Here is a 16,257-nt window from a genome sequence, read left to right as displayed (position 1 = left end):
CACAGTCTTTTGAAGATTAAAGGATTTGTCTCTGTTGGCGTTCATTGCTTCTTCGCTGGTTTCTTAATCTGTCACTTTGATTTTATAATCTGTCTACCGTTAGCTATCTAAAGCCTGGTCCCCATATACGTCGCAAAGCACCGGCGCCACACCGCAGGCTGTTAGCGATTAAATGGGAACGTATGCGCCGAGGACCGCCGGTAGTTGCCGGCGGCATCGCTATAGTTTCGCACTGCTCAAATTTCGCAAACGACCGCAGGCACAACCTTCCCGAAATGCAATGTACGGGTAAAGGTCACCATTATAGGAACGGCATGGCGAGTCAACATTTTATTTGATTGCTCTATTCTGTTTGCGATATTATTAACGATCATAGACCTATTAAATATATAGTCATACTTCGACTTACAAGCTTAATGCGTTCCGAGACTGAACTCGTATGTCAATTTACTCGCATGTTGGTGCAATTTATTTATATATAGAACAATTAAATATATATTGATTGGTTTCCATACCATAAAAATGCAAATAAAACACTCAAAACAAGATATTGTAACAGAAAGAACGTGTTGGTTATTGTCCTAACTTACCACATGCTTTCAAAAAGCAACAAATAAAAAATAATGCAAGGAAACTTGATTAATTAAAATGTAAAATTAAATACCTACAATAGCAGCTAACGCTAGCATTTGCCTGAGAGGGAGATATAAGTGTTATCCTTCATTACAACAGTTGACTTTGATAAATTTGGATTTAATCAGTTTTAAAAGACAAAATTAGAAGCAAATCTAAAAGTAAACTTTCATTTTTAACTTAACATAATTAAAATTTATTTGGCGTTCATAGTTTTAAGTTGCTCGCTGGTTAGCTAATTTTTCATTTGTTTCGCTTTCACGATTAGCCAGCCGTTTTAAGATAAACCTATCTAATGATGTTTGCCTTTGTCGCCCTTCCAACATGTTGCGATTAGGACGAGCACAGGTGTCGTCAGAAAGGGTTACTGCACGACCACTAGCCAACTTGTCCGAATTTGTATTTTTATAGTTTTGATAGATAGCACCGGCCTTTTCACATAGCATTGTTTCAGTTACGCTGTTACCGGCCAATTGTTTATTTTTTTATCCCATGCCTGAGCAGTCTTTCCATCAGCGGTCGTGAATATTGCTGCGCCGTTTAGAAACTATGGTTAGTCCTTTTGCGAACTAAATGCCCTGAATATAATCCTTCTGTTTGATAATTGTGGATGTATTTCGGTCATATTGCTGAGCTAGCTCTATCACGCATACACATTTCGCATATTTTTCAATAATTTTCCGTTTAATATCAATTGTTATCATTTGCTTTTTCTTTGCATTATTTTTCATTTTACTGGTAAACTTTCGGTCTACGCACAGTACTTTTAATTTACATAATTATGCACTGAAAATCGTGCACAAAAACAGGGTACAAAAGTATAACCTGAGCAGTTAAAAAATACAGAGTGATGCTGTTCTCATAAAACACCTCCGGCATACTTGGCAACTGACTCACGTGCTCGTATCTCAAACATGGCTCGTATGTTAGTGCTAAAACTTGCTTAAAAGCTAGCTCGTATCTCAGGTTTCTCGTACGTTGGAGCACTCGTAAGTTGAAGTATTACTGTACTAGACTGGGCAATGGGAAGCCACGGTGTCCTACATAAATAGCCACATTCTTTGCGACGTAACGTCAACGCTTTGTTCACTCGCAGCTCGTCAGGCAAGCGAGTCATCATTGTTTACATTGAAAGAATGACAGAGACAGCTTTGTTGCTACATGTAATTTGATTTAACTACTAAAGTACACAAGATATTGGTTTAAAATTTTAGATGCAAAGCTTATACACTATGCATTTCCTACCCTGCAAATTTGTAAACATAAAGTTGAATATTTCATATGTAAAGTGCGAGTAAAAATGTATATTGATCTATTAAAAAAATATTGCAAAATTATCAATGTTGCCCTATGCTATGGGCTAATATGTGAGATAGCTAGGTGTACACACTGATTTCAAATGCATACACACTGGTAAATGGTACACTGATCGCAGTCTGCCATGAACATAAATGTTGGGTCTTAGGTGTTATGCAAACAGCATCAGAAAATAGGTTTATGTTCACTTTGTTGCTTTGTTCACTTTGCCTAGTCCAGGCCATAGTTTTAAGTAGGAAACCATGGAGAGTGGAGTAACTACCAGCACCGGAAATGACTCGAAGGTAAATTTTACTCCAATTGTTTTCAAGTGTGGTTGTGAGAGCTATCTAGATACAAAGAGCAAGAAATCTTGCGGATTTTTCCGAGATATGCATACAGATAATAGTTTTTTCCAAAATGTTTTCTTAAAGTTCATTGCTGGCACTAATATTTGAAAAGTTGCTTCGCACAAAGAGGTACCAACCGCGAAGTAGACGAAGTGTTGCCCATTTCATAAAGTTTTTCATCACCATGGCAGGTGGACAAAGGCTAGTAAATAAGTATGGTGATGGCTGTGCTATATTTAGAAGTGTAGCTAAACCCAACGAAAAGATTTTTACTTTATGATGATCTCATAAGAATGCAAGTATTTACTGATTATTTTGCAGGACAAGAGGAGTAAAAATTTTTCCTGTGCATTTGGTTGTTCTAATCATAGAGTTATCTCCCCCTAGAGTGATAACTGTGCATTCAACAACACGAGCGTTTCCGGTGCCAACAAAAAGCGTTTAGGCCACGCCCCTTTTTTGTGCTAGTCACTCGTAGTGATTGACAGAACAATAACATCAGCCATAATAATGATCATTATTTTGCACAGTTAAGATAGTAATTATTGCTCATATTAAAGAGATGATGATTATAGTTTATTACTCTAATATATGCTTATTATTTAAAGCAATTCAATACTTACATGACTTGCAAAGACACTGAATAGACAGTGTTAAGTAAGTGAGTTAATGCAATCAGTAGATAGATACTCAGATACTGCATCCCAATACATACATACATATATATATATATATATATATATATATATATATATATATATATATATATATATATATATATATATATAGAACTATATTTACCAACTAGGAGGCTTCTATCAATATATAATCCATGTTAGGAGGCTCTGAAAAATTAGGAGGCGTCCAGGGAGCCTCCTAATTCTAGCAGTGCTTATAGTGCTTAACAACCCTATAGAAGTATTTTAAGCATGATTCCCATAATTGCCTTATATATCTATATTCATATATATGGAAAAGAGGAGACAACTCCAACAAAAATGTGTAATTTTCTATCAATAAATTATAAACTCTAGGAGGCTCTTATATATGGAACTAGGAGGCATATATCAATTTTAAAATATTTTTACTTTTAATTGTTTTGGTATCGTTTCAGTTAATAGCACAATCTATTTAAAAACACATTGCGATAAGCTTATGACTAAGCATCAACCAATACAAGGAATTAGCAGCTATGTCGGATACAGTCAGTTTTGCTAATATTCATGATAGCTTTATTAGATTTGAGAAATAAAGTTGTATATTAACAAACTACAATACATTACAATTTATTTGCTGACCTTCTTTATGGTTTTCAAGACTGCCATTTAAGCACTCCCTTTTTTTGCAAGGTTTCTCATTGATCTGCTCTTTTTTGTGAAAATTCACAATAATTGCACATTATGGTTTCAACTGATGTTTAAGCATGGCTGTAGTAAAAGTTTAAATAAGTCTATAATCAGTACAATTCATATTTTCGCTGCCGTTGCATCCAGCCACAAAATAAATCTTTTTTTTTAAACTTTGCATCCGAACGCAATACCTGAGAGATGGTTTTCTAGTCGAAGAATTGATTTTTTAAATTTATTGAAGTAAAGTGGCAAAAGTATAACCACAGTATATAACAGCTAGAGAGATGTAGCTGTTATAATGTTGCTGTGGCTGTTAGGACTATTAGCTCTTCACCCATGTAGTCTACTAGAGCTTGGTAGCAGCAGAATAACTACATGTAAGGGAGCACGTCACATTTGGTAAGTTGATCATGTTATTTTAATCAATTTACAGTTTATTTACTTGAAACATACAGTTGTAGAAAAACAGTATAAATTTTATTTAATATTGAAATAGGACTAGCGTGAAAAAAGTATGTTTCAATTATTATAGCTTTTAAGGAATGTAGCATAGAACACGTTTGATATATATTTTTTACTCCCGTTTATGTCATCCAACTGCTGAGATTGTTCTGCATAGAAAAGTCAAGAAAGGTCAGCATTATAATACCATAAAGGAGAATATCAAAACTTTTTGTAAAATCCTCATTTTGGACTTTATTATTGTTACACAAATGTTCAGTTTTGTAACATCAACACAGACACGCCAGCTGACAATTAATAGTTATTTTAGTGAATCAGTTAAGTCTCCAACTTTAATCTATTTTCAGTTATTATTATAATAATTTTTGATGCTTTTTTATAATGATAAGTAAAGTTATTAATGTGGTTCTACCAACAGTCAAAACTGTTATTAGAATAACATGATCATTATGTTATTGTATTATTGTTATCATGAATGGTGAGAGTTTGCGTATTTCAGTTATGATTTTGTAAGTAATAGTAGTACATGCATAGGCATAAGCAAGTAAGTGGGGTATATGCAGCCTTTGAATTTTAAAACTTTTAGTATTTAGTTTGAATCTTGTGTAGTAATTGTGTAGTAATTAGGAGCTTAGCTGTTTTATAGAGCTTTAGTAGTAGGAGGCAGATATTCAAGTTTGCCAAAAAAACCTAACCAGTGAACTAAAATGTGTATTTTGCATTCATTTTGGTTTGTATATCTGTTTATGCTATTTGAATTATCTTTTCATTTTTTGTAGAAACTTGGTAAGCATTATTGCCAGTATATTCATCAGATGGCAGAGAGTATTAGACAAAGTTGGATGTTCTTTTCTAGAAAAGGTATGTTGCTAATTACACGTTGGTTTGCATAAAAAATATGTCAAAATAATCAAGGTTTCATCTACCAAATTTTATAATATTTTTGAACATATACATAATTATAGATTAAAAACTATAAAACATTATATCAGTAAGGTTGTATTTTAAAATGTAATAATGTTTGACGTTTTGGCAAAGCTACTATGATAAGCAAAACTTTAAATTCACCAACAGAAAATATACTGTACAAAGTTTTACTGTAACTAGCAAATGTATACCTGACGTAAGAATGTAACAGCATGCCCAAAAGTAGTTTTTCTTTGTATAGTTGCAAATAATCAATGACGCTTTAGTTATAGATAACTGCTGGATGAGAAGCATTGATGGCCCACACCAAAGACTGATTTGCAGACATCAAATTAAAGGTATGCGATATTGCAATAAGTTGCTGTAAAATAGCACATTATACATGCGATCCAAAAATTAGTGTGATAATTTGATATAGCCATAGCTTCAGTAAGAAAAGTTGTCAATTTTTATAGGCATTGTATTATTTCAAACGCTTACATAAACCATTATGCCACTTTTGTGTTCTATTCATCTATTATTGGCAGATTACATAATACAGATAGTGCAAACCAATAAAAGGAATGTAGCATAGCATAGAGATTTAGTATTACTCTTCTTAGTCTTTATGAGTCATGGTAGCAATTGCTTAGCAATTGCATAATTATATAAAATGAATAGTTTTCTATGGTTACATTACCACTTTTAGTTACTCAGCCAACACTGAGAGTAATTATCAGATTTGAGATATCATGTTTAGAGGCAGGAGATTGACAAATATTTTGTTTGTTTTTACTCTTACCCTACCGTATGCGAATTTATGCTAAATCTATCAGCGACTGCCGTATGCACATTTATGCGAATTTTCCAACAATTGCGTGGTCACCTAATTTTATTATCCGATGAAAACATAACCGATGATTTAAAAACTTTTATGGTATTGTCAGTGTGGTCCGAAGATTTCTCTAAAAGATTAGTCTAAGATAACCAAGCAGTTTCAAATTTTTTTTTGGGAATTTTCAAAATAGAAATGGACATTTTTTGTGTAAGTTTTGTTAAGTATCGCGCAAGTCAGAAAACAGATAATTACTTATGTTGATGACATTATAGCCAATTCAAATTCAGATTTTTGTGATTACACAGACAATTAAAGTAGCAGCAGTGACTCTGATGATAGTGAAAGTAATAGTTTTGTAAGTGTAAGGGACATTGTAGAGGATCGTTTTAGCTTTGTAGCGATCGTAGCTTCACATAGCTTTAGCAATGCACAAAGTGAAGGTACATTGATTTTTGCATAGCACTATAATAGCTACTAGCATTGAAATATGTTAACATTTTAGCAAAATAAAATATATTACAAAAAGTTTCTAGATAAACTTTGAAGTTGAAACAAAATTGTATACATATCATGAAGCTAAATTGGCAATTTTCGGTGAAATGGCTGGCGGTAGGCCGGTAACTTAATTTGTACATGGGTGGCAGTAAAAGGGTAAAGCTATAGAAGAATTAGAGATACAAATGTATGTATTTCCCTTTGAATGATTTAGTGAACTTTGATGATTCAAGACAATGAGTTTGGCGAATGATATATATATATAAGATGCTGCTGAAGTTGCGCAATGACTTGCATTTAATAGTTTGTTAGAAATTCAACTCATGGCTTTTAATTATTACCTCAAAATGTTGAAAACACGCGATAGGAAGGGTCAGAACACTACTAAAAGTCATAGTTGCTCAAACCTGAAATACAGTAGGTTTTATACAATTTGCTATACAATAACAAAACTGCAAAACTATTGGTAAAAATATAAATAACAATATATATTATTATTTTTGGCCTTCGGTATCGGGCAGCATGTATGCAGTTTGTTTGCTGATGTTAACAAAAGTTTTACTAATAAGCTACATAATTTGCTCAGTTATTGGTGTCAACTTTAAAATTTAAAACAAATGTAGTGTTAGCACTTTTAGAATATACTACAAACAACGCAGAGGAATTTTTTGTGGCATATGACTTGAATTGAAGAGTTCTCTGAAAATGCAACTTGTCTTTGCCCATTTTAATACTTTAAAATGTCAAAAGGAGCTCATAATGAAAGCAACTTTAATATAATTTCAAGATGCTCAAAGCGGTATGGATGTTATGTTGACAAACATTAAAAGGTCACTCTGTACTATGGCTAGTAAGTATTTACATGTATTTAGATTTTGCATTGATGCTTTCAATTAGGTAGTGTAGGAAATCTATTTACATTAGCTAAACTACCAGCATGTGCAATACCCAGCTTTGTTTCCTATCCATCACAAACATTTTGCAAACGTTTATAATAATTCATTGCCCTTTTTAAATCTGATTTCTGAACCAAAGGTAGTTTCAGCGGTATAAGAACATATACTTCTCTTCCTATGGGCCTACTCACTGTTTTGTAGCAGCAAAGGCCATTGTTTTTAAAAAGTCTGTAAGAATTGTATTACTTATTTTGACTTCCATCGGTGCTCGTAGCAAATATAATTTCAGTACAACTTGCATCAATAAAGTTATTATTACTTGTTTCGTAAAGTATTTAGAGCAAAACAATATTTTATGTGCACAACAAACATTTTTGCTGCAAGCTTACCAAAACAAACTAAAACGTTTATTTTGATGTTACATTTTAATTTAAGAGCATGTTCTATTCAGTTATTGCTGTCAGTACTATGCAGTTATTGCTGTCAATGTTCTTTGTGCATTCTTGGCACACTTTTATGTTAAACTGCCAATGCATTAAACACTTTAGAAATAAAGTGTCCAAACAAGGAGGCATAACATGAAATTTGTCACTGGCTTGTTTTGACCTATATCTAGCGCTTTTTAGCCAAAGGTGTCTAGCTTTACTAAAAAGTTTGGTAGTAAAATTGTACATAAATTCATTGCCTGCATACACGTCAATCATGATGCCTATGCTCTTATTATGTGTGTTCTACTATTGCCTGCTTAGCTAATTCACTTTCTACTTCTCAATAGCCTCAGCCTCCGAATGAAAGCTATTGTTGTTATTCCTATTCTTTGTAACTTTATAATGAATGAGGTTGTGGTTGGGCAGCTCATTCGCTTTTCACTCTATTAGAAGTATTGCAGCACAATTATAACTGCAGTAATAAAATCTGCACAGAATTGCATAATGTGGTCTTATTCTCCAAGGTCTTCTCACTAGCAGAAATCACCTATGTACTTATGCAATTGTGGTTTGTGCTTAAAGTGACTCATTATGCTAATGTGGCATGGCTTGCTACCCCTTCTTGCATGCTAGTCAATTGATTAAATAGATTGTAAGAAATCAGTCAAGCTCTCATTCCTACACAACCTAAAGGCTCATCACATAAGTTCAACCTTCTAGCGAGATTGTAGCTGCTAAAATTTTTGCTTTTTTCACGCGTCTAGCCATTTAGGGTTTTGCAGCAGCAGAAGAACAGACTAAGCATGTCACAATTGGTATATTTGTTTGTCACAATTGTTTTATATTACTTTTGCCAATTTTGTCACTGAATTAATTGTACCATATTATGGTGAAAAGTCCTCATGAAAAGTATTTTACTTCGCCTCAATACCAATGCAAAATTTTAGACCGGTAGTGGCCTATTTTGATATTTAGGGTGAGCCACTTTAAATACTATTTCTAAGCAACTTACTCATGTCATCAAATTGCGATGGCAAACAACAATGCATAGGTTTTCGCAGCTATTTTTGATTTGGATTTTACTGCCTTAATTGCAGGATCGTAATATTGTCAAGTTAAAAAGGTCAAGAAACCCCAACTTCATAATGCTAAAAGAATGAAATTAATTTAACTAACTTTCATAAAATGATAACATTGTAATTATACACGAGGGTAGCTTTGTAAGATTAACCGACACACATTAAAATAATTATGGTAACATATAGCATGTTAGCCAGCAATTGATGAATATCTGTGACTCTATCGATGCTCCTATCTTTTGTAACTTTTTAAAAAGCATTAAAATAATTATGGATGCTTTTTATTCTGATTAGTAGTTTTAGCTGATTGATAGCACCAAACAGGCAGAATTATTAGTATACTATACTGCCCTGAGCAAGCAAAACGCCGTATCTTGATATTTGTAAATTGTTCAGCACAAGCACAAACGCGTTTTGGTCGAGCCTGGCATCAGTATTAGCAGTATTTTAGTTGTTTTTTTATTTATTATGGTGAGATATCCAACAATCTTTAGCGAAAAACTTTTTTCATGAAACTTTAAAATCAAAGGAGTTATTTCACTTAGGGCATTTTGTTTGCTTAAATTGACAATTTACTAAGCTGGCACTAGGCAATCAATCGCCCTATCACAGCAGATAGGGCCTTTTGATTGCTTAATTGGACTGGTTTCTCATTGTTAGTTTGCCACAAGACCATTTGCCATGACTGGATTATCAAAGGATTACAAGTTTAAATTCTGATATTAATCCGCAATTAGTCAACAAAATGATATATGTTGCAATTCCTATTACTCATCCAGTCAACACATGGATTAAAGCCCTGTAATAGCCATATTCAGCTCAAAAGTTAAGAGATGATCAAAGATCATGGTATCCTTCAAACCTGATGTTATGAAATGAAAGGAATAAGTAAAATAGTAGTTTAAAAAAGATCAAACGCTTTTATTGAAAATAATTTAAAACAAACAACTGAGTGCAATAATGTCAGTATTTTAAAAAAGCAAAACCTTCCAATGGACATGTAATTAAAACAAATTTTTCATCAACTCTCCAAGTCGGATTTTTAAATCGAGACTTTTGTCACTTAGATATCGTCCTGTCATAATAAATATATTATGATAAAAAATATAGCAATAAGATTGACCACTTAGAAGTGCACTAGCTTGTATGAGCTGCCTTAAAACAACCAATTATATATGCTTCAGTTTCGCTTCCCTTTGTTTATATACTCTTTGATTACATAATGCTGTTCATAATGTCCAACTTTGTGTATGTTCAGGCCAATCAAAACGCTGTATCTGCAGATAGAGCGCTTTGATTGCCACTTTATGTGTGGTAAATGTGGATAGGGCGTTTTGCACATTGTGAAAAGTGCTATTTCTGGTGCTCTCAGATATATGAAATTTCGAGACATGTTAGATCTCAACCTAAATTACATTAAAGCACAAAAAAGTGAATTTTGAAAAACTTTTCAGATAGGGCGTTTTGCTTGCTTAAGGCAGTATAAAGTTATGATAACAGAGCTGCTTGCAAATGACTTTTTTATGACTCAAATCAAATCATATCCAGCAAACTGCAAATCAAATTAAATCCCCTACCCTTGTCAGCAGATTCGAAGAAAAGCAAATCAAATCGAATCAGACCAATAACGAATTCAAATCCTGAATCATTTGAGAATGATTTGAAATACTCTTTCAAATTGTTTGCTCGATTATTACATAGTATGATCAATCTACAGTGTAGCTGTAGCGGCATAGCCTGTACTCTTCCTATCCATAGGACCTGAACCAGGGGGAAAGGGTAGGGGGTTTGCCCCCTGTCCGTTTTGGGTTCTATGGATAGGAATAGTATAGCTGTATCTCTGTACCACTATATGTATTATGTATGCTAAAATCATCACTAGATAAGTTTTTTTCTTTGTTCTACGAGGTATATTAAAACATCATGGCAAAGCACATCATACCATTGGCTGGATACATCAATGAATGAGTGGAGGGTTATGTAACAGTTTATAGTCATGGCTGTGACTGCTTTTATTGAAGCTTTTAAGCAAGAATGTACAGATGTAAAAAAAACAACTTTAGATACTTGTTTAAAGTTACAAAATATAAGATACAAATATAAGATAAAACCTGAAAATGTTGGCAAGTGAAACTCAGTTACTGAGGCTTGAACTTGAAGGAAATGAAACTAAGCATTGAGCCTATAATCAACAGCTACATAATATTAACACATTTACTTAAATACACTTGTTGAATTTTAGAAAGACTGGCTTGCGCAAGTTTTCAGATGTCAAGGTGTCATGATGAAGCCACTTTTACTAAAAACCCGTTCTATGGGAGCTGATGAAGCTGGTACTGAAAGGACCTTCAGCGCCAGCTTGCTAAGCCTCAGTAACTGTGTCTCACCTTGCCAATAGCTTAGAGTGTTACAAGAAGATCTGCTTTTCGCCATATACTTTTCAATCTCCTGATGTACGGAATCCAGGTTACTTGTACTAGCTAAAGGTACTCTATTCAAAATATCAGCGAACATATCTTTATTAACACATGTTTGTATTTGCTGAGTGCATGTGACTTCCTCTTTCTGTACATCGTCCTTTGTAATCGAAATCCCGTTTTAAGTATTATACTTCACTTAGTAAGTAAGTGACTGTGTATAAAAAATTAATTATATTATTATACATATAATATAATTAATTATATAATAATAATGTATAGATAAATGGTAATGTTAAAACTATGTATGATATATAAATATTACATTTATTATACTTACTTAGATGGAATATTATTGTTATGCTATTCGTTTATAATTTAAAATAATAAATTAAATCAAAATGTTATTTAATATTATTCTAATGAATTTGATATAACAAATAAAATTTTAATTTATTTTATTAATTAAATCCCACCCAATTATAATATAATGCATATTTATATTCATGAACATTGTCATTTTTGTGAATATTGAATGTGTCGGCGGCATGGAATAGTATTGTATAGAATATTATATGTTATAATACTATATTCAATCATTCATGCCGTAGGCACAGCACAAGTAATTTTTATTTTGACTAGTGATTGTGAGGTTAGAGTGGGGTAGTTACAACCAATTACTAGGAATCAAATAATTGACATCAAAGTATTCAATGCCAGCACCACAACTACAAACATGCCTTTTCCACAACTTATCAGAGCTGCTCATGTTGATTTCTTTTACACACACGACACGCGGTCCTTTTCTTTTTTCTGTAGAGGGACACACACACGCGGTTGCTTAGCCCCGGTACCAATGGTGCCCATTTCTTGCCAATGTTTGGGCTAACTTCGCAAATGTCGTAAAAATGTTTCGATCGGTTACAAAAGACAAGGCTATTAATAGCGATGTGATTTGAATTATTTTTCAAATCAAGTCTTCAAATCAGCCCAAAACTTCAAATCAAGTCAATTTACTTCCAAAACTTTTCAAATCGAATCAAATCAAATCATCATTTGTGTCAAATCAGTACAAAATGATTTGCTTCAAATATTCAAATATTCAAATCACCATGATTTGAGAGCAGCTCTGTATGATAATGTATTATTTTCATTGTAATTAACAAGTTAATGCATTTTAGTTGTAATTTGATACGGATTCAAACTAGAGGCTGAGTCATAAGTAAGTGACTGGAGTAAATGAAACCCTTTAAATTGTTGAAGCTTTAAAATCTATGTTTCAATTTTGTAGAAGAATATCGCATGAGATAATTTATTACTGCTTCATGGAATTTTAGTAATGGGAGGTATGGACACGGATTTGCTGAAAAATCTAAAAACATCAGGCATCTTTTCCATCAATTTTTAATCTGCATAACATCTGTTTGGGCTATTCAAATTGTTTTGCTTATTTTGGTAGAAACCTGGTCACCGCATCCAAGCACTATATCCACCAGATGGAAAATGGTATGAAGCACAGCTGGACGCTTTCTTGAAGGGGGTATGTTGCTGATTAACGGTTAATTTACACAAGAGCGCGTCACATTAGTAAAAGTTTTATTTCACAAAGTTTATAAGAAATAAGATTACTGTAAAACCTTTGTTTGAATGCCATGGCACTGCAGTTTTTAACCCTTCTAATTATAGTGGCAAAAATTGTCGATTGCACTTCATAGTATATGTTCAACTTTTATTAGCTTCAAATTCTATCTAAAACACTTTTGTGATAGATTTTATTTTTCCAACACGTTTAAAAATAGTACTATTCAAAAAACTTAATTCATTCCTACTTTGTGCATTGCTAAAGCTATGTGAAGCTACGATCACTTCGAAGCTCGAAAAACGATGCTTTGCCATGTTCCTTACACTTACGAAACTATTACTTTGACCACCATTGGAGTCACTATTGGAGCTGCTACTTTTATTATATGTGTAATCACTAAAATCTGAATCGGTCATCAACAATCATCAATACTGTCATCAAAATAAGTAATTCTCTGTTTTTCAATTCTGGATGTACTTGCGAAAGCTATAATAGCACTAACTAATTTGAGAATCAGAAAGAATCTCAAATTAGTAAATCAAGAAACCTAAATGTTTCTTTTCAGGTTGAAAAGTCCTAAACAAAAATTTCAAATTGCTTTGTGAGTTTCGAGTAATTTTATAGGGAAATCTTTGGACAACCCTGTCAATACCATAAAAGGTCTTGTACTACAACATAGTATTATTATGCTTTACTATTTATCTTGAGGTGTTGACTGATGTTCTAAAAAAAGAATCAAGGAGATTGACCAACCAGAAGCTGAGATATAGCCAGCCAAACCCAAGTTTACCAAAAAACAAGCGTTTTGGTAATCATCATTATATGACGTATGAAATCGACTTGTGTGCCATTGGTCAATTAAACCAACTAATGTGCTCTCCTATAACAATCACGATCTTTTAATTGGTTTAATCCCTGGGAGTATAGAGCAATCAAATTGGGCCTCACAATCACTGCTCTGAGAATTCCGAACCAGTCCCTCTGACGTGTAGATTAGTTTTAGCATAAAATGATTACACGCATCTATCATTTTGCAACATTTCGCTATCTTGCTAGTTCAGCTCAGTTTTGTTGTTCTCCCACTTAGCTTCCTTATTCAGACTCATCTTTAGCGCTGTTCAGATTTTTTTAACTATAGCTAATAAATGGAATCAATTAAATCAATCATTTATCTCGGTTATCAATTGGACTTTAGTACAAATTATATTAGTTACATCATTTATTCTATACGCAGTTATATTATTATTTTGTATAATATACATTATGATTATTATATTAATCATAAAAATAATTACAGATAAGATAATAGATAAATAGAAAAATCAAATTAAAAACTATCGTTTTCTTTTCATACAGCAAGAGCAGCACGGTCAAGATATTCTTTTTTAAAATTATAGCTGTAGTGAACTTACCGTCTGTTAATAGTGACGATAGTCATGATAATCTACTGAATGCTGCAGTAGGTACACAGTAGAAAAATGATGAATGAACAAAAATCCACAATCCTATTTCTTATTCTAAACAAACTGCAAATCGCGGATGTCGCATGTACACTATACACAGGCTGTTCGTTGAACAGAGGATCTTCGGAGCAGATCAAAGAGATCGGGTTAAAATTTGAAGCACAATAGTCAAAATCTGCTCTTCTGTTTTGAAAAACCATGGCGAGAGGTTGTGGGCAAATGCCTTTACCACACAATGTTTGCTTGATTTTTCTGAGAAACCAGAGCTAGTCTGTAAATTCTTTACTATCGCGAGAAGCGTTTCACATCTCGTAGCCTAAAACAATCATTATATGTAACAGTGGTAAGGGTGCGCAACACCGGCACATGACCAATAAGTCGATTTCATATGTCATATATCTCAAGATTTTTGAAGGGATTTCCTCTGATTCGTTATTAGGTAGACCTGTGTTTGGCTGGCTATATCTCAGCTCCTAGTGGGTCAGTCTCCTTGATTCTTGTTTTAGAACATTAGTCAACGCCTCAAGAAAACTAATAAAACATAATAATATTATGTTTTCTCTATTCTTTAAGCTATAGAATAATTAGCGGTACAAATATTTGTATTTCTTTTTGAATGATTTTGTGAACTTTGATGATTCAAGACAATGAGTTTGGCGAATGATATATATAAGATGCTGCTGAAGTTGCGCAATGACTCGCTTTTAATAGTTTGTTAGAAATTCCACTCATGGCTTTTCATTGTTACCTCAAAATGTTGAAACCACCTGATAGGAAGGGTCAGAACACTACTAAAACTCATATTTGCTCAAACCTGAAATACAATAGGTTGCATATAAATTGCAATACAAAGACAAAACTGCAAAACTATTGGTAAAAACATAAATAGCAATATATATTATTATTTTTGGCCTTCGGTATTGGGCAGCATTTATGCGGTTTGTTTGCCGATGTTAACAAAAGTTTTACTAATAAGCTACATAATTTGCTAAATTACTGGTGTCAACTTTAAAAATTAAAACAAATGTAATGTTAGCACTTATAGACTATTCTACAAACAATGTAGATAGATTTTTGTGGCATATGACTTCAATTGAATAGTTCCCTAAAATTGCAATTTGTATTTGCCCATTTTAGTACTTTGAAATGTCAAAGGAACTCATAATGAAATCCACTTTAATAGAATTTAAAGATGCTCAAAGCGGACGGATGCTATGGGGACCAACAATAAAAGGTCACTCTGTACTATGGCTAGTAAGTAGTTACATGTATTTGGATTTTGCATTGATGCTTTCAATTAGATAGTGTAGGAAATCTATTTAAATTAGCTAAATTACCCTCATGTGCAAGACCCAGCTTTGTTTCCTAGCCATCACAACATTATGACAATGCATATTATAATTCATTGCTTTGTTCAAAACTGATTTCTGAGCCAAAGGTAGTTTTAGCAGTATAAGAACATGTACTTCTTTTCCTATGGGTCTACTCACTGTTTTGTAGCAGCAAAGACAATTGGTTTTTAAAAGGTCTGTAAGAATTTTATTACTTATTTTGATTTCCATTGGTGCTCGTAGCAAATATAATTTCAGTACAATTTGCATCAATAAAGTTATTACCACTTGTTTCGTAAAGTATTTGGAGCAAAATAATATTTTAGGTGCAAAACAAACATTTTTGCTGCAAGCTTACCAAAACAAAATAAAACATTTTTTATGTTACATTTTAATTAAACACCATGTTCTATTCAGTTATTGCTGTCAGTACTCTGGCCTATGTTGGTAAAACTAGTTACCAAACCAAATTTTAGTTTTTCCGCTCGCAGCTCCAGAGTATTTAATCAACTGAGCTAGTTTTTACAACAGACCTGTATTACAAGACAAAGAATGTTCATATTTACTTTGAATGATCAAAGGAAAACCTAATCCTCAATAATCCCATTGAACTAGCTATGCAAGCAAAATGTTGAGTAATTATGCCAGGTAATCTGTTGGATTAACTAAAAAAATCAGAAATTCACTACACAATAAGAAATAACTTTTTTTGGGTCATTTTCCAAATTTAAG

Source organism: Watersipora subatra, chromosome 3, assembly GCF_963576615.1.
Source record: "Watersipora subatra chromosome 3, tzWatSuba1.1, whole genome shotgun sequence".
NCBI classification, from domain to species: Eukaryota; Metazoa; Bryozoa; class Gymnolaemata; order Cheilostomatida; family Watersiporidae; genus Watersipora; species Watersipora subatra.
The sequence above is the reverse complement of the archived record's forward strand: the minus strand, read 5'-3'. Positions refer to the sequence as shown.